This window comes from Protopterus annectens, chromosome 3.part1, assembly GCF_019279795.1.
Source record: "Protopterus annectens isolate FY-2018-M chromosome 3.part1, PAN1.0, whole genome shotgun sequence".
Lineage (NCBI taxonomy): Eukaryota > Metazoa > Chordata > Ceratodontiformes > Protopteridae > Protopterus > Protopterus annectens.
Window position 1 is genome coordinate 1,542,317,237 of NC_056732.1, and position 22,967 is coordinate 1,542,340,203.

Consider the following 22,967-nt stretch of genomic DNA (forward strand, 5'->3'; position numbering starts at 1 on the left):
TCTGGTAGGCAATATGCAGGGAACTACCAATATCATGGTTATTGCCTAGCCAAATGTGTTTGTGTATGATACGTGGGTGGAGAGTGTTCTCTGAGTAATAGAAAGGTTGCCCATATTGTTCACTAATCCATACTGTCACATGTAGGGCTGTGGATTGTCTACACCAACCTCACTGGTGTTTGACATTTGCTGGCCTTGTAATGTGGACATTGTGACATATACTATGTCCTCAACATAATAATTTAGCTAAACCCACCTCACAATGGATCGTGTTATTAGACAATCACAGCAACCCCCACACAGGATACTGATGACAGAGGGTTCCTATCATGTCATCGAACTTTTACAAGTTTGAACCACATATGGTTGAGACCATATGTTCAAATTTTTAAAAGTTCGAGCGTGTGAATGGAAATCTCCTTAGGCAGAGGTTTCCATTTACTTAAATTCGGTGCGATCTTGGAGTTGGTATATTTAAATAGCGGGGGTGTGGGGGGCGCAGGGGGGCTTGCCCCCCTACTTACAACAGTTTATTTTGTTGTCCGTTTTGTGTTTTTTAAGTACTTACAACAGTTTATTTTGTTGACCGTTGTGTTTTTTTTTTAGGTAGTCAAAGTTATGTAACTTCGAACATAATGGTTCGACCATTAGGTGTTCAAAGTTGCATAACTTTGACTATGTGATATAGACCCAATGACAGACACGCACGCGCATGCACACACACACACACACACACACACACACACACACACACACACACACACACACACACACACACACACACACACTTGCCAGTACTGAAATTCAAGCTCCTACCTAGCTATATATTGCTACTACAGTGTACCACATTTATTGCATGCGCCACGGAGCTTATAGGATGGATGTTGTCCAAAGGTACTTGTAAGGTGAGGAACATCACCAGCCCTTGTAAATACTGGCATTGGGTGATGTAGTAGGTGAAAGATCTCAAAAATAATTTTACCCTACACACACATTTACATTTGCCAGGGTTGAGGATCAACCCTCTATCTAAAATTCTTTTCAGGCCATTATGTTATGCATTTACCACATGCACCACTGACCTTATATGGTTTAGAGTTGGCAACAGGCACTTCTAAGGTGGATGATATCTGCAGGACTGCTAAAGTCAGGCACTGAGATGTGTACTGGGTGTAAATGGGGCCAAAATCTTTGAGGTACGGAGATACATATCTAGACATATATACACACACACAAGCACTTGCCACGTATGAACTTCAAACCCATACCTATGTAGTTTTTATGGCACTCCCCATGGAGCTTACATGTTGGAGATCAGTGCCAAGGTATCTTTGAAGCTGAGTGACATCAGCAGCAGTGGTAAAGAAAGGGTAAGGGAAGTAGTGGAAGTGTGAATGACCACAAAATAATGTCTCTACAAGGATACACACACTGCCTTACACAAACACTCACATTTACACAGTTGCCAGGATCAGGATTAGAACCCCTACCTAACTAATGTGAATGACCACAAAATCAGGTCTCTACAAGGATACACACACTGTCCCATACAAACACTCACATTTACACACTTGCCAGGATCAGGATTAGAACTCCTACCTTACTAGTATGCTAAACTACAGTATTACACAGTTATCACATGGTGCTTATATGTTGGAGAGTTGTCCAAAGGTATCTTTGAAGGTAAGTAACATCAGCAGCAGTGCTAAAGGAGGGGTAAGGGGAGAGTAGTAAGTGTGAATGTCCACAAAATCAGGTCTTTACAAGGATACATCCACTCTTTCACACACACACTGTCTCACACAAAAACTTACATTTATACAGTTGTCAGGATCAGAACTCCTACCTAACTAGTATGCTACAATATAGTATTATGCAGTTATCACAAGCGCCACAGAGTTTATATGTTGGACAGCTGTCCAAATGTATCTTTGAAGGTGGCTAACAACAGCAGCAGTGCTAAAGGAGGGGTAAGGGGAGAGTAGTAAGTGTGAATGTCCATAAAATCAGGTATTATCAAAGACACAGACACTCTCTCACACAAACATGCACAGTTTCATAGTTGCCTTGTCTGGGATTAGAACTCCTACCTAACTAGAATGCTATACTATAGTATTATGCAGTTATCACAAGTGCCATGGAGCTTATAGGGCTAGCACTTGGCCAAATGGTTATTTCAAGGTGACTGACATTAGCAGGCATGCTAAAGTAGGGTAAAGGGAGATGTAGTGAGTGTGACTGGCCTCAAAATCATTCATCTCCACACACACAGACACACACACACACACACACACACACACACACACACACACACACACACGCACACACACGCACACACGCGCACACACACACACACACACACACACACACACACACACACACACACACACACACACAGAGTTTACAGTTTTTTGCACTACAGTATTACACATGTATTGCAAGTACCACATAGCTTATAGGGCTGACTGAGACTTGGCCAGAGGGTTATTTCAAGGTGACTGACATCAGCAGGAGTGCAAACATGGGCAATGGGAAGTGCAGTGTATGAATGAGCCATAAATCATTCCTCTGGAAACATGCACACACACTCAGTCACACACAGTTTTACATTTGACAGGACTGGGTATACAAATGCTAGATGAATACTGATTTGTACCATCATGTTACACAATTATCACAAGCACCACAGACACTATAAGGCTGAGTGCTACCGGAAGGAATGTCTACAGTGATTGACATCAGCACATCATATGATATCGACCAATTGGATGTGTGGTGGGTGGATCAGGCCTCATAATGGAATTGTCTCTGTCACTGTCTGCATTCTGTGGGTGTTCCCATACAGATGTGATGTCATACTGTACTCATTTCTAACAGTAAGAATATCTGTGATAAACCTGTGGCTGATGGTGGGATGAGCTGAGTGCATGTGTGATATGGAAGCTACTTGCAGCTGACTCGCAGATATACATGGGACAGTCCCCTTATGCTGCCTTGTGCAGGGACATAGGCAGTCTCTCATCACTTCATAACTGTGCCTTTTGTGGTCTGCCAGTGATTGGCCAGACTACATCAGTATTCCATACTACACAGACAACTAATGTGCTGCTAACCTGTATGTACATTTCCAAAGTTGTGTGCAGTTGACAGTTACATTTTATGTACTCTGTTTAGGGTACTTCCGCCTGTGTACTGTGTATATGTATGGGCCCACATTCATGGCATGTCCATCTTTCAGATGGTAACAGATATTGACATCTGGACCATGAGTATGGACAACTGCTGACATGGGTATTGCTGAGAAGCATTGTGGTTGGCACTGCAGATGTCAGAACATGGCCTTGTCATCCACAGTACTGCCCATAGGCCACTGATACACAACCCTCCATGCCTACATGCTGACCACTTCCAGACAATATTGAACACACAACAACTTAACACACGGACCCCTGCATATTGTACACACGAAACAATCTATCTTGTAGATTGGGCCAGCTCGGTTAATCTGTGCTCCACTGTTATTACATCTCACACTTAAATGTTACTGCATTTCTACATAAGATTGTGGGGGGCACACCTGATAACTTTCAACATTTGCTATGACTGTACTAGTATTTCAGGTACTCTGTTGGCTTCAATTTCATTTTGTATTCTGTCCTATCATGCAGACTGGAGGCATAGCAGTAGAGTATAGATCTTTGGTTTTATTGACCTACATTTCATTTTCAGACTTCTTACCCTTCAGAACTAACATACAACTGCCAGACCTGTTGTAGTCTGTCTGTGTAGGTCTGGATGGGGGCTGTTAACCATTGCCATCAATTGGAGGCCTTAGCCCAGCCTTTCTTTATGGTCATCTACACCTGTCCTGCTGGCTGAGGCTGGTGGTGGGTCTGTGAGCCTCACTGACATGCATGTGTGTGTCCTATGGATACACATTTGGGCCACCACCTGTACTGCAGTGGGATTTGTCACCTTGTCTAGTACTGCCTTGTATGTTGACACCAGTATTTGTTATCGATTTCATGCTGCCCATATGGGTGTCCACTATCTGCTGCCATCCCATTCAGCCACCCAATTCTCTTGTATACTCATGTCCATACCATAGATACAGCTATCAGAACATACTACTCCATTCAGCAATTGACAGGAAGACTGACTTACCTTGTGGCTGTGCCAGTACTGAGGACGGCGGTGGAGAGCTGACTATGTTGGATGCACATAGTACACTTCCTATACATGGTAAAGCACAGGTAGTGTCATGTTTGGCATCCCTTTTACTGTATGTGTGAGTCAGAGAGAGGTGTCATTCCCTGGGTCCCTACCGTGTCAGTGTATGTGCTATGTGTTGTCTCTTTGCCAAGGCCTGGCATACTGGGCATGCCTCCTTCTGCCTACATGGGCAGGCTCAGGTAATTCCTCTTCCAAGTCCCTCTGTGCCTGTGATGGCCTTGGCAATGGTAGGGGGACAGTGTGGCCTTGCCCCATGCTGTTCCTGCTGAAGCTGCTTCTGCAGGATCATATTGTGCAGCATGGCACATACTATGAACATTTGTGTACATGTAGCTGGAGAGTACAGCAAGGCTCCACTGGATATGTCCAGGCAGTGGAACCATGACTTGAGCATCGCATACACATGCTCTATTATGATTCTGGTTTGTGCATGTGCCTCATTATGGAGTTCTTGTTCAGGTGTGTGTGTGTGTGTGCATTTCTGAGGAGTGTCATCAGCCATGGCTCCAGTGCATAGCCAGCATCCCCCACTAGGTGGCCATATGGGATGTCCCCACTGGCAAATGACTGGCACAACTGTGTCAGATGCCAGATGTGGGAGTTGTGATAGCTTCCAAGACTGTCAGCACACACATTCAAGATAATGCCCTGGGCATTGCACATGACCTGGCAGTTGATGGAGGGGAAGCCCTTATGGGCTATGTAGACCCTGCACTGCTCACTGGGTGGTGCTTTGATGTGCATATGTGTGCCATCTATAGCACCCACTACCTCAGGGTATTCTGCTGTTTGGTGGAAGAGATGCATATCTCTGGTCAACGCCTCACGGGTGTTGAGGAAATATATGTGCTCACCAGCATGTGCTGACATGGCATCCAGGAACTGGTGGAGTACCCTGGATTCTGATGCCTGTGAGATCTCCATGATATCTCCAGTTGCCCTTTGGATGGTACCTGTGGCTAGTATTCTTACGTCTACACATACCTTGCTATCCACTGGGATAGGTTCTCCTCTGTTGGTTCTGTGTGTGAGGCATGGCTGGCACAGCTCAACAATTTGCTGTAGAATGTCCCTGTCCACCCTCTATTGCTCCACTATCTCCAGCTCATGTAGCCCCTGGTAGGTTACCCTGGGCCTGTACAGTCTTTTCCTTCACCTCACTGTGGGTTGGTCGTCAGCATTCTCATCCTCACCACCCTCAGCCTCTTGTACATATTAATGTATGAGAGCAACAGCAGCCGGTAACATTTTGTTAGTTTTATCAGGTAAAATTTCCCCCATCTGTGTACACTGGTGGTGTAGAGTTTGTGGGAAAAACAGACTGGAAGGTGTTTGCATAGTTTATAGTAGTGTGCTAGGCTGTTCCATGTGTAATTGGTTGATTCTGATACATTTCACCTGCTAGCTATGCTAATTCTCCTTGATTGCCTTCCTACTGCTGTTTTCCCTTCCCATTGCCTTTCTGTTTAAGCCTCGAGGCATGGCACACATAGCCAGTGTTCAGATGTGAACAGAGCTGCTATTTCCAGGGGGGGGGGTTATTTAAAACCTGGTGTACGGCATGCACACCCATTTAGGCAATGCAAACTCTGCTAGGCAGCCTTAGACACACACCCTTTCTTAGCTGTGCTTAGTTAAAGGCAAACACAGGCCACAGAGCTCCAATAAGGTTACAGCATGCATGACACTCCCCCTTATGAGGTCATCCGCCTCTTAGACTTATACAATGGTGTTACTGCACCTACACGATTGGGTGCAAGCTAACACTGAGAGGAAATCTGTGATCCAGTATCAGTCCCCTCATTTGCATGAAACAGAATGCTAATTCATAATTAGGTTCATAGGTTCATAGGTTCATAGGTTAGTACTAGGCTAACTGCTCTTGCGAGCCATTTTAAGCCTAGCCAGTTATCCCCTGTGAGATTCAAACCCTGTATCTTGTGTTGTTAAAACACCTTAACCCAAACCCGCCCCCCCTCCCAACCTAAAATGTTGCTTTGCTTTGCAACAAATGCTAGCTCCTTCCTTTGCCTATTAAATAACCAACCTATATTTACACCTTATTTGTAAATACTATAAGCTGCCCAGCGTACCACCCAGCAGCAGTATTCCCTAGCTTTTGCCTTTGCTTTTGCCTTTGCTCCTTTCAGTTACATTTCTCACTGTGCCAAATTGCATAGCAAGTAATACTGGTACAGTACCCTAGAAGTTAGCCGCCAACTGCCATTTTAATATTAATAATTTTTAATCCCATCATTTAAACCTATGTTCCTTATGTTTCTTAAAAACCATTAGACCACCCTCCCAACCACACTCACGCTCAGCCTTCCCCCTTAGCAACCACGATTCCCTGGTATTGTTGTCTTATGCATACCATTGACTATTATGGTGAAATGCTGATTTGGGTTTAAAAGTTTATTTCCAACTTTTTTTCATATTTTCGTGCCAATCCTGTTTGCGCACTGCTGCCCTACACTTAAACGGCCAAAATCAGCCAAAAAATAATGTTTTTCTAATTTTGCAACTATTTCTCATGTCAATGACCATATATTTGGCCATTGGCATGCCTTCTACATTGAATACATGCTTTCTTTTGAGCTATCATGCCTCAGTTTTGTAATTTGCAGAAATATATTCAGTTAGTAACTGAATACATTTCTGCAGGTTACACTATTCCTGCACAGACGCCTGCCTGCTTCCTGGATCATTAATTCACCTAATTTGCATGGTTTTCACCAGCAAATGAGGTAATTAGCATATAGCAGTGGTCTCCGTGCGGGAATAGTGTAAGTGCGCTTGTGCACGTCTCGGATGGCTCATTCCTGGATCACTCGGTGGCCATATTGCATGCAGCAGCTCTTGCACTATACAGACACTCCATGCAGAGCTTGCTGAATCCGGCTGAAAGTAACAAAAGATGAGTTAAATTGAGCAACGCAGTCCACTTATATCCTTTCAATAAACATACTGTAGCATTTCCCATTGGTGTTTTTTTTGGTTGTTCGTTTTGTTGCATCAAGCTGTTTTGACTGGTGCTTTTGTTTTTTGCTTCCACCAAGTGGTTCCTATCTATGCTTTTTGGTAGTTACTAAGTGGTTGCTGTTGGTGTTTTTATTTTATTTAGTTTTGCTTATTGAGCATGTAGTATTTTTTGGGGTTCCCAGATGAATGCTTAGCATGTAGTATTTTAGGGTTCCCAGATGAATGCTTAGCCACTGAGCAATGAATACTACAGACAGTGAATGACTTTCATCATTAAATACTAAATGCATTTTGTTACAAATAAAATAGTTAAATTAAACATAGTGTACAACGTGAGAAGGAAAACATGCAATGTGAAGACCGTAACTGACAATTATACATGCTTATCTAGTAGGGCAGTGAAAACAGTTATTCATAATGGTAAACTAATGTGGAATGTTGAAAAAGCAGAAACTAGGAGTTAGACATTGTACATACATAGAATAAACATCAATATGTGAAAATAAAGACAGATAAATGTATGTACCCTAGCAGCCTGTTGCTTGACATAGGTGTGTCATGCCATTAACCTGTGTGAAGGCCAACATCCTGAAAGAAGCTGAAAAAGACACAGTAAAGCATAAAACTGCTTGTTAATCACTTATATTTACAGGAGTCAGGAAGTGCAGAAGGAAGCTGCTGCTAAGTTAAACACGCTAATTAAACTTCTGCAAAGGCATGAACTGTGACTGTCTTTGGCAGGTTCCTTCATGTGGACCACATTGGGTGAGCAACACTTTGCATTTCAAATACCTCACAATTGTCTCTGGACTAGGTATCATGGGCATATTATAGTCTTTATATTAAGAAAACCACTGCAGAGCATTAGTTACAGTACTACAATATTACTCTTGCATGGTGTTAAGGCATGGAACTTAGATATAAACAATGTGTAGTGTGCTAATATGCTACATTTCTTTTTCAGGATGTGCTTCAGGTATAGCCCCTTATTAAAATGGGAATAAGGGCAGTTTCAGCAAAAGCAGACATACTTGTAAAGCAGTAGTGGAGATACTTAATATAATAATTTGCATCTGCTTTAAACCTTCACAGCTCCCTGGTCAATGTGATTGAAGAACTTCACCTTTTTTAATGCAGTTCACGTGTTACCTTTTGATGCTGCAGTCTTTGTGTTCTTAGACCAGTCAGTTTACTCAAGGAGTTCATGGAAAATCAAATAACCAAATCAATAAAAAGTGCTGTTGTAACTGATATTAAGGTTCATCACAGCAGTAGTGCCAGAAATGGGGCAGCGCTGTAGAAAACTATACGGTGCACGTTTCAATCATACTTTAGTAATACTACTTTTCCAGAAAGAAAAAGAGAGGTACTGCTACGTTATGACTCAAGGTAATGTGTTCTCTGGAGTTTTGTGTTCTCCCTTTGCCTACGTGGGTCTTTTCTGGTTCTCCAGTGACATGTTTTCTACAAAAAAAGTGTTGACTTGTACTACCTGCACTATTCTCTTCTGTGGCTAAAAAAGGTGTGAAAGGATCAGTGTATTTGCACGTTTAACAAATAAATAAGTACTTGCATGTGAGAATGTAATCTTGGATTAGAAGATCTAATAGCAGAATTCAAAAGAATGGGGATTGTGAAGAAGCATTTCTTGACAGAACAAGAGGTAGACAACTAGATACATCTATCTGAACTATTAGGACAAACATGATTGTGCTCAGTAGTTAGTAACACAGTCACAGGTAAATGTTGCCAAAAATAAGGCAGATTGTGTATCCAGAAATTAAGTTAAACCTTTAGATATTAGAGCTGGGAGGAAAATGGCAGGAATGGATAGCAATTCCACTCCCTGTCATCTGATGGGGCCTATATTTCAGCTTCTGCAGCATAGAAGTAGCAAATTGTGATAGAAGTAAAACTAAAAATAAAACATAAAGAGAATCCGTGTTTATAAAATAAGTGGAAATCCCCATGTCTTTCCCCTCATATTCTTAAGGCTGCAATAAATTACAGCTGGAATTTCTGATGCCCACATGCTTGGCATGATTTATGTTTTTCTGCCAGACAGTGGTAGCTGCCAGCTTAATGAAACATTCTTTTCCTGTTATGCAAAGAGAATCATGCACTCTGTGCTCATATCTGATTTTAATGTTTTTCAAGGCACTTAGGTGAGGTGAAGTAAAATAGCCATTTTATTTCTTTGCGAATATAAGCAGATCAGAACATCTTTTAGCTTTTAAGGTTTGTAATCTTTCTAGTAACTCAAATTGTGATCTCCCGACCATTAAGGTTTCATCTGCTGTCACTCAACTTTCTTTTGAACTATGATTTCACTATCTGGAACCATAGACGAAGTTCACAATATTCTAATAAAATATTACATCACAAAAGTATTTAAATGTAGATGCCTGTGTTTTTCTCTTCACGACATTCTTAATATGAGCCTTAATCTCTCTCTCTCTCTGAATGCCTGTGTTCCTCAATGTCTCCCATACTGAGTCATGAATATCCATGTTCGCCATGTTGCTGACAAACTTTTGAGTGGTATATAGCCATTTAGGGGTGATATGGAAATGATATGCAAATGCAGTGTTCATAGATTCATAGGTTTATAGGTAGATACCTGGCATGTGATCTAACTGACCATTGAGAAACTTATCCATTTAACTAAGTTAAACTATGATGTCTTAGAAACCTTAATGAAGGACAGGGGTGAATCTATGAATTTCTAACATGCATCAAGTGTAGATTTAAAGGTAGCTAAGGTGTTACAATTTGCACAGAGGGAGTCATTTGCAAAGCATGGTGATGTGTTGGGTTAGATACCAGTCATACCAGCATATCCTGATATTCAATCAATGGCAGTTTAGGCTTTGACACAGAGCATTTGTTGCCACCAGTTTTTTTGAGCTGGAGAAGATCGAGGACAAAGATCTTTCACAACATGGAGGTTCCAGCAGAGATCATTATATTAGAATTTCAACAAGGCATAATATAATGAGAGAATTTTTATTTTGTCTGGATAGGAAGATTAGATCATTAATTTTCTTAATAGTCTGTATAGCTGGACAAGGTATTTGGAGAGAGCGATGTGAAAGGGGTCATTGTATAGGTCATTGTATACAACAACAGGCCTTATGAGGGACATGGAGAGATGGACTAAGACTTCTCTGGAACTGGAGGAGATGCCCTAGAAAATGAAAACCTCTTAACCTCTTAGTGCAAGAAATCTGGACAAAGCCTAAAATAATGGGGGGACAAAGGCCCAAAAATAGGGACAGATTTTAAATATTGCTCTTATAAAATTAGAAAGTTTCTAGAATAACAGAATTTGAATGAACACACATTTTCTTTAGAATATAAAATCTGTAACTCAAATTTATATCATTATTTAGTTTCTTCAATCCTTACCTCACAACAAGAGGTTCTCTGATTTGATTCTCAGCTGGTGTGCCTTCTGTGCGGAGTCTGCATGTCCTCCCTGAGGTTGTGTGGGGTTTCCTCCGAGTGCTCCAGTTTCCTCCCACATACCAAAGGCATGCTGTAGGTGGATTGGACACTCTCAATTGGCCCTAGGCTTGAGTGCGTGTGTGTGTGTGTGTGTGCCTTCTGTGGAAGGTTGGGCGCTGTGCTGTCAACTCGACACCTTAAAACTCCACTGCCCATCGTTCTGCAGACTGTTGTTCCACTGTGGTGACCCCTAATTGAGAAAAGCCAAAAGGAGAAGTAGTTTCTTCAATCCTCAGTACTTTGCTAGAAAACCACAAGTTTTATGGGAAACAGACCAAAAATATGAAGGAAAAATCTGGACAGTTGAGAGGTATGATCTTGCTTAACATGAAGAATTTTTAATTATGACCAATACACTATAATCAAAGGATATTGGTCATAATTAAAAAAATCTTCATGTTAAGCAAGATCACACAATCAAAGGATGCCCGCAGTGGTGGTGCTGCGGTAACGTTGTCGCCTCACTGTAAGAGTTCGATTCTCAGCTAGAGCGTCTTCTGCGTGGACACATGCGTGAATGGGCGTACCTTCATTGAAGGTTGTGCATCAGGCCTGGCAAGCCGATATGTAAAAATCAACTGCCAATCATTAGCGGACCGGAGTTCCACTGTGGCGACCCCTAACCGGGAAAAGCTGAAAGACACAAACAAACAAACACTATAATCAAAGGATAGCTTGTTGTCAACAGGTATTCTCAGAATACTAGTAATTGTGCAAGTTTTAAGGTAATGTCCTTTATATGGTACACACTATGGAAGTCCAGCTTCTAAACTATAATACTATATTTATGGCATTGATTTGCAGCTCATGCTCAATGCACCAGGAATTGATCTGGTTAAGTCCTTGGTGCAGTATATGAGCATTATCATGGAAGTTCACAATAGCACCCACTTTGCTGTTGTCAGCAAGCTTGATCTGTACATAGGTGTATACTAGGATAATGACCACTAGGGTCCTTATAAGCCTAGCTGAGCAAACCAAATGTGGCCCACAAATTTTACTTATACAGGGAGTAATTTATAGGCTGCCTCTGTCCATCATGGATATATGTGCCAGATCAAGGGTGAATTTCTGATTACCCTTAAAAACAGTTAGGGAGGAACTCTGCTTCACATGGATGGGAGCCTTTTCCAGAGAATGCGAATTTTCTGAGAAACATATTTGTTTGTCCAACATGCCATATTTATGTCACAAGCAAAATTTTAGGTCTTTTAATCTAGTAGTTCTGATGCTGCTTGTTTTGCAGATGTGCAAAAGGTTCATCAAAACAGGTTCCAGGGATGCCTTGTATGCCAGGCAAAGATCACCTCTCAGAAACCTGCATGATACCAAGTAAAGAAACATGGCTTTGAGGTGATCAGCATAGGAAATTGTGTTTACTCCATGCATTCTTTTTGTAAGGTGCCTTGGTGGATGTTCCAGTTGCTGCAGGTGTCTGGTCAGGAACATACCAAAGGGGACATTATACTCTATGATGGGTCTGGTGAGGGCTGAGTACAGTGGTACAATGACATTTCTGGACCTAGATGCCACACCCTTACTTATAAGTTAAAAAACATAGAAGGACTTTCTTACTACCTTGGACGCACGTTGTTTGAAGGCTAGGTTACTATCAACATGAGTTCCCAGATCCATGACTAGTGAATCAACTTTTCAAGGTGTTTTACTAGGCAACATAGTTACTTGGGGTAGCCAAGTTCCCAAAAGGTACTATAATATATTTCTTGGCACTGGGTTTTAAGCTTGGCTTTAGCACCAAGTGTTTGTGTTAGATGTTGCTGAAGGGTGTTTTCATCTTGGGGTAATTCAATGACTGCTCCCAGTTTGCAGTTATCTCTGAACTTGGGCAGCCGTAGGCATTTAACATTGGTTTGACCACCAAGAAGTAAATTCCAGAGAGGTGGAATGGGCCCAGCACAAAATCCAGATAGACTCTACTGGTGGCCAGCCTCTTTGTGGAGGTGGCCTCACCAGTCCTAAATGTTTGTGTCCTACTCGTGAGCCAACTAATTATCCAGCATGTCATAAAGGGGTTTAGGCCTAGTTCCATACATTTGTTGACAATGCCCAAGTGGGGTATTGTGTCAAATGCTTTAGCCAGATCTAGGTAGGCAGTGTGCATCACTTTCCCTTCATTGATTATCTTAGTAATCTTTTAAAAGATGTCCACCAAGTTCATTTGACTTTCCTTTGACAAAACCAATCTGGGAGGGATCCAGTGTCTGGAGGTCTCCTCTGTCCTTACTCATAATTTCCATGATAATTCTTTCCATGAATTTGCAAATAAGACTAGTCTGACTAATGGGTCTGTAGTTTACACGATCTGTTGAAGGTACTCCCTTATGAAGGTGGATTACTGTCACAATTCTCAATATTCGTGCCACAAAGCCTGTATTAGGATTATAGTTAAATAGTGACTCAGGGAGTCCTTATAAGTAGCATTTTAGACTGTTCAGGAGGCATCCCAGAATATTAATGGGGCCTACTGAGGCTTTGTTCTTGACTTTAGCAAATGCAGCCAGTATGTGCCCTCCAGTTATAGTTGGAGAGGTTATATTTGAGAGTATTTCCTGGAGAGTGGTTGGGGGTGAGAGGAGGTTAAAGTTGGAAAGGAATTTGTCTGCTAACAGCTTAGCAGTATCACCAGGCTCAGTGAATGTGGCACCATTAACAACCAGTTCAGTATATTGCTGTGCGCTGCCCTTGAGGTTTCTGACATAGCTGCAGAAGGCCTTATGGTTATCTTTCACCTGGGAGGCTATCTTAACCCAAAGTTGTCTTTGCTTGACCTAATTAGCTCTCTTAGTTGCCTATTTAGTTTTATGAGAGAGTTTTTATCTTGCTGAGAGACATGCTGATATGCTGTAACCCTTAGCTTTCTGCTTTTACATCAGAGAAATAAGTGCCCAAGAACACAAGCATGGAACAGAATCTTGTGTGACACAATTTTTGGCATTTTTAGTGTGGAGAAGCTGACACTGAACTTAACTGTATGGATTGTGCCACTAAGCCAGCTAGCTAACCAACAGGTAACACAGGCATTCATGTTTAGCTAGGTGAGCTTGGTAATTATACCAGTAAGGATATTAGTAATGATCTAAGGATCAAAATAAAAGACACTGTTTGCTAACAGCCCATAGCAGTACACAGTGTTACATCTGAATTTCCTATTATGACTACTGGAACCTTGTGATTGTCTTTGGTGGCAGTGGCACCCTTATGCTCAAAGCTAGCCTTACACTTTTTAAGAATGCATTCAATTTTTTTTTAATCCGTACTTAAGTCATTTTGATGCTGAGGGGTGGGAGATATTTCATGAGGAGTTAGTGTTTTCTTTCTGTTGTTATAAAGTTTGCTGATATGAAGATTCCGCCATATGTGTTTATTTCCAAAGATATCACTGAACATATGACAGATGGAATGGAATAGAATTCACAGGCATATGCAATGGCATTGGTGTTGATTCATTCAAATCTTAGTCCTTTCTAATTTCTCATATTGCTTGCAAATGGTATAAGACTGGCTTTAGACTAACCTATTATAGAGTAGTCTCTAGACATTGTTGGGTTCTTGAAGTTTATGGCACTGTTTCTAAAGGAGAAGATAGCAGCATGATGGTTGGACTTTTCCAAGCTGCCAGAGATGCTCATAGAGACACAGGTATGAGACATAATTGTTACTAACAGGAAGATGATTTGCACTTCAAATGGGGAGGAGGACTGTTTGGTCGAAGGAATTTGTATCTACCAAATGAAGGAATTTCTGCATATTTCTTAAACATTTTTACATATTTTACATTTCATGGAGAGTTAGTTAGTAGTGAAGCAAATGAGTAATTTGTTAGAGCTAGTTATTCTCTTTATTTAACTAAGGTATACTTCATGTGTTTTTAATGTACTTTATTTTTCATATCCAACCACAATTACACACAATTGTCATGGATGGTGCACTTTGCATTTTACACCAGAAGGCTGCTGTTTCTCGTTGATATTCAGGTTAGTTTAGCCCCTCCCTGCCCCCATTTTGACTGATAGTAGATCATCACCACCTTCTCTTCCCCATTTTTCTCCTACCCCTCACATTTTCATCTGTTCTATACTTCTTAACAATGTCTAGAGATCTCCTATTCAGCTTACCTTTCAGACACTTGTCCCTTGTTTTACATTTTCTAGCTATTACACTTCACCTCTATTGCCATTAGTCTTATTGACTTACATTTCTTTCCCTGCCAAAGTCTGTCTTCATTACCTGTACCCCAGATACAAAATTCCTAGGAGTTTTTCCCTCTTCTCCATTTGTTCTCTTTCAGATTTCCACAGCCACTGCACAGATCTTTAGTGCTCAGTTACACTCCCAGAACATCTTTTTCATGCCTGCCTCTTCTTTCATGCATCTGCAGCATCTTGAGTCTGTTTTTCTTCCCTCCTTATATAATCTCCTCTATGTGAGATACCATCTGCACATCTCCCACCTCATGCACTTTCTGCATCTCTGATGTTATTTTGATGATTATTTTCCATTCAGCTTCATTTGCCTACATCCCTTCTTCCTCTTCAAATTTCCCTTATTATATATACACATACACATGTATATATATATATATATATATATATATATATATATATATATATATATATATATATATCTATACACACACACACACACACACACACACACACACACATATATGCACACATACATTTTTTCTTCTTTCCTCATTCATTCGTTTATATTTTTCCCAACATCATATTAGTCTACTGTCATCTTGACTTTTGATTTCCCAGTTACTATCTATAAAAACAAACACAGGAATCTGCCTAGTTCCAACCTCACCACCACGACTGAAACTAATAGTCTTAAAACTTTATTGATGAGCTCAGTCACACGTAGTGTTCCAAAGCAACAAGACTTTATTCGTCACAGACAAGTGATCCTCAGTAACAAAAAAATATCAGAACTATTTTAACAATGTTAAACATATCAGCTTTCATATACTTAGACGTAGTTGTGTAAAATATACATATTGTTTAATTTTAAATCAGCCTACTCATGGCAAACAATATAAAAAGGGCCATAAAAGTGCATTTTAGAACAGCAAGTACTCACCCCCACAAACTACTACTGACTACATCAAACTAAATCATAGTTAAGGAAAACACAACCTATCTTTTTGCAACCCACATTCCAAGATCAGGTATTAAGAAAAGCATAACATGTACACAAAAAAGATCTTACATTTTACATCATTATTTCATTTGCTATCTATCCATCTAAGTAGGATATATGCTAAAGCTAGGTGTGGGTGCCCCCAGATCCCTTTTTTTCCTACTCAGTCTTACTTTATTTTTAGACCCTTTTTCTTTCCCCTTTCTATATATACTCTTCCAAGTCCCACAGTCATTTTTGTAGTTTGGTGTATCTTGGGTCCACTGGCAGATTTCTTAGTACATGTACTATAACAAGAAAAATCATCATCCTACTCATATTGTTGTATGCATGTTTTATGTCCTCCTTTTTCCAATATTGCCTATATTTAATATACCCCCTTCTCCAAATTCTATAGTATTCTGACACTTAATTGTTCCTTCACATACTCCCAGGCATCTGTCCCTCTTATGTTCCTTTTCTTTCTCTATCTTCTATCCTGATCACCACTGTCTTTTTCTGGTGTATTTAAGCTCTGAGGCCCCTTCAAACCTTGTAAAAACTGGCATTATTTCCTCTTTTGCCATCTTACCTTCTCCAATATAAGCATACAGTCATCTCTGTACATTAGGAGCCCTGACTCTACACCTGTTCTTCCCTAAAGTTCTGCTATCTTTTTCCTTACTTCAGTTAACAAATCTTAAATGACTGGTGTGAGGAACCCTGGGAAGAGAGGTCACCCCTGTCTTGTCTCCACCTATACTTTTAGTACCTAGGGCTAATCCCATTACTGGCACTCACCTTCTCAGGAAGAGCAAAAAAAAAAAAAGGTTTGTTCCTTGTACTGGCCACCAGGTAGCCAGAATACAACTTCCTCACTCCCTCCCCACCTGACCCAACTCTTCCATTGAAGAGCACAAAATAATGTCCCCAATCTGGTGGCTGGTGCTCCTGAAATGCATATCTGCCTATCAACCTCTTATTGTGTTGTATTAAACAATATTCAGTTGCTTTCATATATAGATTACTTGCTTTTGTGACAAGAGTTTTGGTGTATTATTTTTACCCTTCTCCGTGACTATTAGTTGAGTCTTTTCTGGACTGCTGTCCTATTCTTTAGTCAGATATTCAGATATCTCATTTCTTATTGGCTTAAACCTACATTCATGTTAGTGGTTTGTTTGCTGTATCACACCCTGGTAATTCACTTATTCATAAATGGCTACTAGTTTCGGTGTATTTTTCCACTGAGTACACCAGGTTCAAGAATGAGATGTCTTAAGTAGGCTCCTGTATTAGTTCCAGATTATGTTAAGTGCCTCCTTTTGATTTTTTTTTGTAATTAGACTCAAGTGTAATGCAAAACAGCTTGAAGCAATATTTTATTTTCCTTATCTGAAGACTGCAAACTATGTACATCCAAACTAAATGTTGCTTAGCAGGAAAAAAATTAAAATGAATCAACAAAGCAAAAAAAAAATCTGGGCAAAGCTTAAAATAGAGACAGATTTTAAATATTGCTTGTATAAACTCATAATGTCAGTGCAGTAGAAGATTTGTGTTAGCATGCAATTTCTGAAGGATATGAAGTCTGAAACTCAAGTGTGCATCATTATTTAGTGATTCCAATCCTCAGTGACTTGAAAATCATGCATTTTATTAGGAACGGAATAAGAACATGAGACAAAAATCTGGACATTTGAGAAGTATTCCCGCCCCTTCTCAGATAAGGGGTAATTAACAAAAAGTGCTCAGCTTTTACCAGAAGTTCAATAACAGCATGCAAAATCTGGTACACATTAAAGACCGATCAGGATCTGCCAGTTGAACCCCTAACATTTTCCATCATGGACAATTACCCCCTTCGCCCTGCGCCAGCTCTGCTACTGCTTTCAGCACTTTGGAAACCCCCCCATTTACAATTACTGCTATTTCTGGATCAATATAAATTAACCTTAACGTTTCACCATTTTCTTTTTTCTGCTGCCCCCCAGGGGAAATTCCATCTGACTGCCAAAAGCTTGTTGTAGTCAAAAAAGTTCATCCCTGCCTGTGTTTCCTTGTTTTGTTCTTCTCTGCCCAAAAATGCATTAGGACCCACAACTTATTTTCTGTCCTTCTTCTTTTCATAATTCCATTCTGTCCATCATGAATGATTCTTGACAAAATCTCATCCAGTCTCCTCACTAGTACTCTGACAATCATTTTGATTTCTGTATTTTATTAAGGGTTTGTAAACCCCTACTTCCACCCCGACACCATTTGGTATCACTAACACCTTTACTCTTTTCATTGTATCTGTTACCCCAGTTTCACGTATCATTTCGTACTCCTACTTCATAATTGCCCATATTGCCTCTCTGTCCCATTTATAGAACTCTACCAGGCATTCGGATATTCATATGCGCCCCTACCTTTATATATTTAATTGTCATCACTGCTATTTGGTCTCATCTATTATGATTTTTGAATTCGGATGCCCCTTCAGCCTTTCTTTGGCTTTGTACTCTCCTCTTTCTATGACTTCCCACTGGACTTCAGTTTCCTTCTCCTGTTGCCAGCATATTTGTTTGTAATATTCCCTAAAGGCTTCTGTGAACATACTGTCCTCCTCTATGATCTCACTGTCTTTTCCACTAATGCTTGATACCTCTCTCTTACCTTTTCCTTTTTTTTATACTTCCTTTCTAGATGTTTCCTTTGTTCCTTCCCAGATATCCACCATTTGACCTTCCATTAATATTGATATACTTCCACTGCATTTGTTATCTTTCTGTCTATTTCAGTTTTTATTACTGCTTCCTTAGTCATTGGTGCTTCTCCATCTATACCATTTTCCATTTATAACCTGTTCAGTTCTCATTACAGTTTTTTTATCTATGCCTCATCTTTTTACCTCTCTCATTATTTTCCCTAACTCTGCTTTGATTTTTAACCCACCAGCATTTCTCCAAGTCCGTCTTGTCTTTGGGTTTTGTCCTCCACTGCCTCCTCCATCAGTTTTTGTAACTGTTGCTTACTTTTTTTGACAGTTCCACTTGTAGCTTACCCATCACAATCCATCTCCTCCCCTTGTCCCTCTCTGTCCTTACTGTCACTGCTACCACTCCATGGTCCAATATGTATCACTTCTGTATTTCTATCTCCTCCACCATTTTTAGAGTATTAGATTTCCATATTATCCTGTCAAGCATACTGCATGAATCAAGCAGTTTCTGGTAAACATGTACTCCCTTTTTCAGGGTGTCCTTCCCTGCATATATCCTTTCACTTTCCTTCTAAGTCATTTTTTTCATCGTTATGTTGTACTGTCTTTTGCCAAAAAGACTTTATTGGGATATAGAGTGACACCAACGTCCCCTCCAATGATTTCCCACCCATCCCTTTTACCTGATTATAGTCTTCAAAGAATCTGTTGTATAAGTCATCTGCATCTTTGTTTGGGGCACTCAGTTTCCCTTTCATTCATCTCTTTCTATGTATTCTTCCCTGCCAAATAATACAACAGCCTTCTGCACTTTCCCACACCTTTTCAGTCACTAACCGTAACCCCTTTCTGAAAAAGGTGGCCACTTCCCTCTCCCCCACTTTATTGCCTGTTTCACCCTTGGGTACTGTGGGCTCATCATTTTCCCTCCCACTTTTACCATTAATTTAGTTTCCTGCTGCAGTACAATATCACCTTGTATCTTTCTCATTCTGCTTTGCACTTTTTTTTCCTTTTGATCAGGTGCAAAGCTCCCCATGTTCCAGGTTACCACTTTCAGTCTGTATTCACTCCCTTTTTTCTCTTTGATATTGTACTCCATACTTCCTCCTCTTCACTGATTTTGAATGCCTCTCCCAACCTGTGTTTTCCCTGTCAAGCTGGGCCTTCTGTCTTTTAGCTTTCACCTACCTTTGGTCCTACTCCACTTCATAATGTTGTTTTTTATTTATTTAATTATTTTTGTTGACCAGGAAAGCCTGACTGGGTAGTAGCCTTTTTCAGTGTGGGCCTGGGGGAGAAAAGCTCCAGTCAAATACTTTGAAAATGTATGGAGCATAAACCCAAAGGCACACCACTGGCTCGGATAACAAACAAAACTCTTTAATGGAAGTAGAACAGTAAGCGCTTTCGTGTTGCACAGAACGCTTACGTTCTGTGCAAGTGCTTACTGTTCTACTTCCATTAAAGAGTTTTGTTTGTTATCCGAGCAAGTGGTGTGCCTTTGGGTTTATGCTCCATCATTTTTCATTTTGTACTACAGAGGCACTTTATCCTGAAAACTGAGTTTTTTGCTGTGAGTGTCTACTTTGAAAATGTATATAAAAACCAGCTTAACAACAATTCCTTACAGAAAAAGTATACAATACATTCACGTATACATAAGTAATTCTAAAATTAGTAATTGGTTAATACTAGATAGGTTTTAGTATATTTAGTTTAATTTTTACAGAAAAAAATGGGATAAAGTGTATCAAGTTACATTTCTGGTAAAACACAGAAGTTAGCAGGATGTTTACCAGGTGAAGTTGGAGATGTATAGATTGGAGAAAGAAATATAGCCTGGAGAGTGGTGGGTTTTAGCAAGGACGGTGGTAAAATAATGAGTAGTAAAAAAGGAATGATAGGAGAAAAGGGAAAGGTGGTCCAGTTGTTAGCAGTGACAGATTAGTTATTAGGATGGATAGATAAGATCTAGTTATTAGTTATATGAGGGGTATGCAGCCAGGGAAAGTAGTAGGAAAGAGAGTATGGAGAACTAGGAGGTGGTCTGAACTGGTAGTATGTTTTAGCCAGGTGTTAAGACACGTGCAAATGCATGATTGCTACAGATGCCATTTTAAGGTCTTTTTAAATAAGGTGGACTTGTCAGTAAGTCTTAGGTCTTTTGGAATATTGTTCCAGAGTTTTGACATACAGTGTAACTAAAGTGAGTCACCCTGATGAATTACGTGGTCTAGTTTTTTTAACAGGAAGTTGTCTCTGCAGTGGAGATCCCTATTTGGACAGTAAAACCACAGAGTGCTTGTTGGACCTGAACATTTCTCTGCAGTATTTATGAGGTGGAAGGCAGTTAGCAATTTATTATACAGTAAGTTAGTTAGGAAGCTTGAGCCATTCAAGTTGCTTTAGGGTCAGACAGTGGTGAGTTCTGTAGGTATGATTAGTGCTGAACTTTGCTATATTGTTATAGCAGGATGACACCTTGGATAGGTATGCAGTGTTTAAGTTAGTTAGGACAAGAGAGGCGTAGACCAGTGTAGGAAGTAAGTAGAATAAATGAGGCTAATGTTTTTCTTGTTGCATCAGTAAGGTATTGTTTTGCCCTATAAAGGGACCCAAATTTTTTTATGATTTTTTTTTTAATTGTAAGATATATTGGTCAAACTTGAGGTTTTGAATAATTGTGATGCCTCGCAGTTTTGCATGGGTTACTGTGTTTATAACTGTCTTCCTGGAGGATGTTACTTTCAAAGCATTATAATTATTGCTAGACTTTTTATAGGTGAAAAGCATTAGATTTGTTTTGTTAGGATTTAGAAGTAGATTGGATTGTGTTAGCCAGGATTTTAATGCAGTAAAAGAAATCCAGGTAATATCTTGTAGTTTTGTTAGCAATGGTGCTGAACATGCCACTGTTGAATTTTTTAGCATATTGGACCAGGTATGTGTAGGTGTGGCAGCATGGAGTTTGTTTATAAAGATGTTGAAGAGAAGGAGGCCCAGTATGGACTCTTGTGAAACATCAACTGTAATGTGTAGAAAGCAAGAAGAGAAAGTTTGTTTCCATCTGACAGCTTGCTTTCTGTCAGCTAAATAGCTAAGGAACCAGGAAAGAGAAAGATGTGAGACAAGTTCCATGAGAAGTTTTTGGTGGGATAGGGTATCAAGTGCCTTAGACAGATCAAGGAATAGGGTAGCTACTTCATTGTCACTATTTCTGTGGTAATAAATGGTATTGGTAAAGTGTAGAAGAGCTGATGTGGTGCTATAGTGATGGCAAAAACCATGTTGGGTGTTAGCGAGCAGGTTGTTTGAGCTGAGGTAGTGCATAAGCTGTGTATGGATACATGTTTCCACATTTTTGAACAAAAGTGATAGCATTGCAATTGGTCTATAACTGTTGAACTCTGTTGATGTGCCTCCTTTATGTAATGATATAATGTAAGATTTATTCCAGATGACTTAGATATATTTTTCAGACATAGACCTGTTTATGAGTATAGATACTGGGAAGGCTATTGCATTGGTGTTACTTTTACATATTGGCTCGCAGGTTGATATGCAACTAAATATGTGGGTTTCAGTTTAAGGGTTTGTGTATTGTGAATGTTGGGACAGAATGAAAATTGAATGTTTGTAGTTGGTTTTGAGAGGGGGGAGGAAGGATAAGAAGAGAAGAGGTAGCATTATTAATGAGGGACTTACTGTTTCAATAAAATTGAAGTTAAATTGTAAGGGGATAGAGGCTATGTGGGTTGTTGAAGGGGATGGTTTGGCTGTTTGTCCTAGTTGGAATATATTATTCAATGGAAACCAAAACTGTTTTGAATTATTCTGATGTTTATGTTGTAGAATTGAGCAGTAGTTTTGTTAACCAAGTTGTATATGATCCTTTGTTAAGTTTCAGAGTTTTTTGAATATATGTGGTGTATTTTGAGTCCTACTTTTTAGCCATTCTATCCAGGTTTTGTCTCTTGTGGTCATAATCTGCTTAGTTTCTGTAGTTAACTAGGGGGCTGGATTGGATTTAACCCTTTTTGTCTGAGTTGAGGCTAGGTTGTTTAGTAACCAAGGGGCTGGATTGGATTTAACCCTTTTTGTCTGAGTTGGGGCTAGGTTGTTTAGTAACCAAGGGGCTGGATTGGATTTAACCCTTTTGTCTGAGTTGGGGCTAGGTTGTTTAGTAACCAAGGGGCTGGATTGGATTTAACCCTTTTTGTCTGAGTTGGGGCTAGGTTGTTTAGTAACCAAGGGGCTGGATTGGATTTAACCCTTTTTGTCTGAGCTGGGGCTATGTTGTTTAGTAACCAAGGGGCTGGATTGGATTTAACCATTTTTTTCTGAGCTGGGGCTAGGTTGTTTAGTAACCAAGGGGCTGGATTGGATTTAA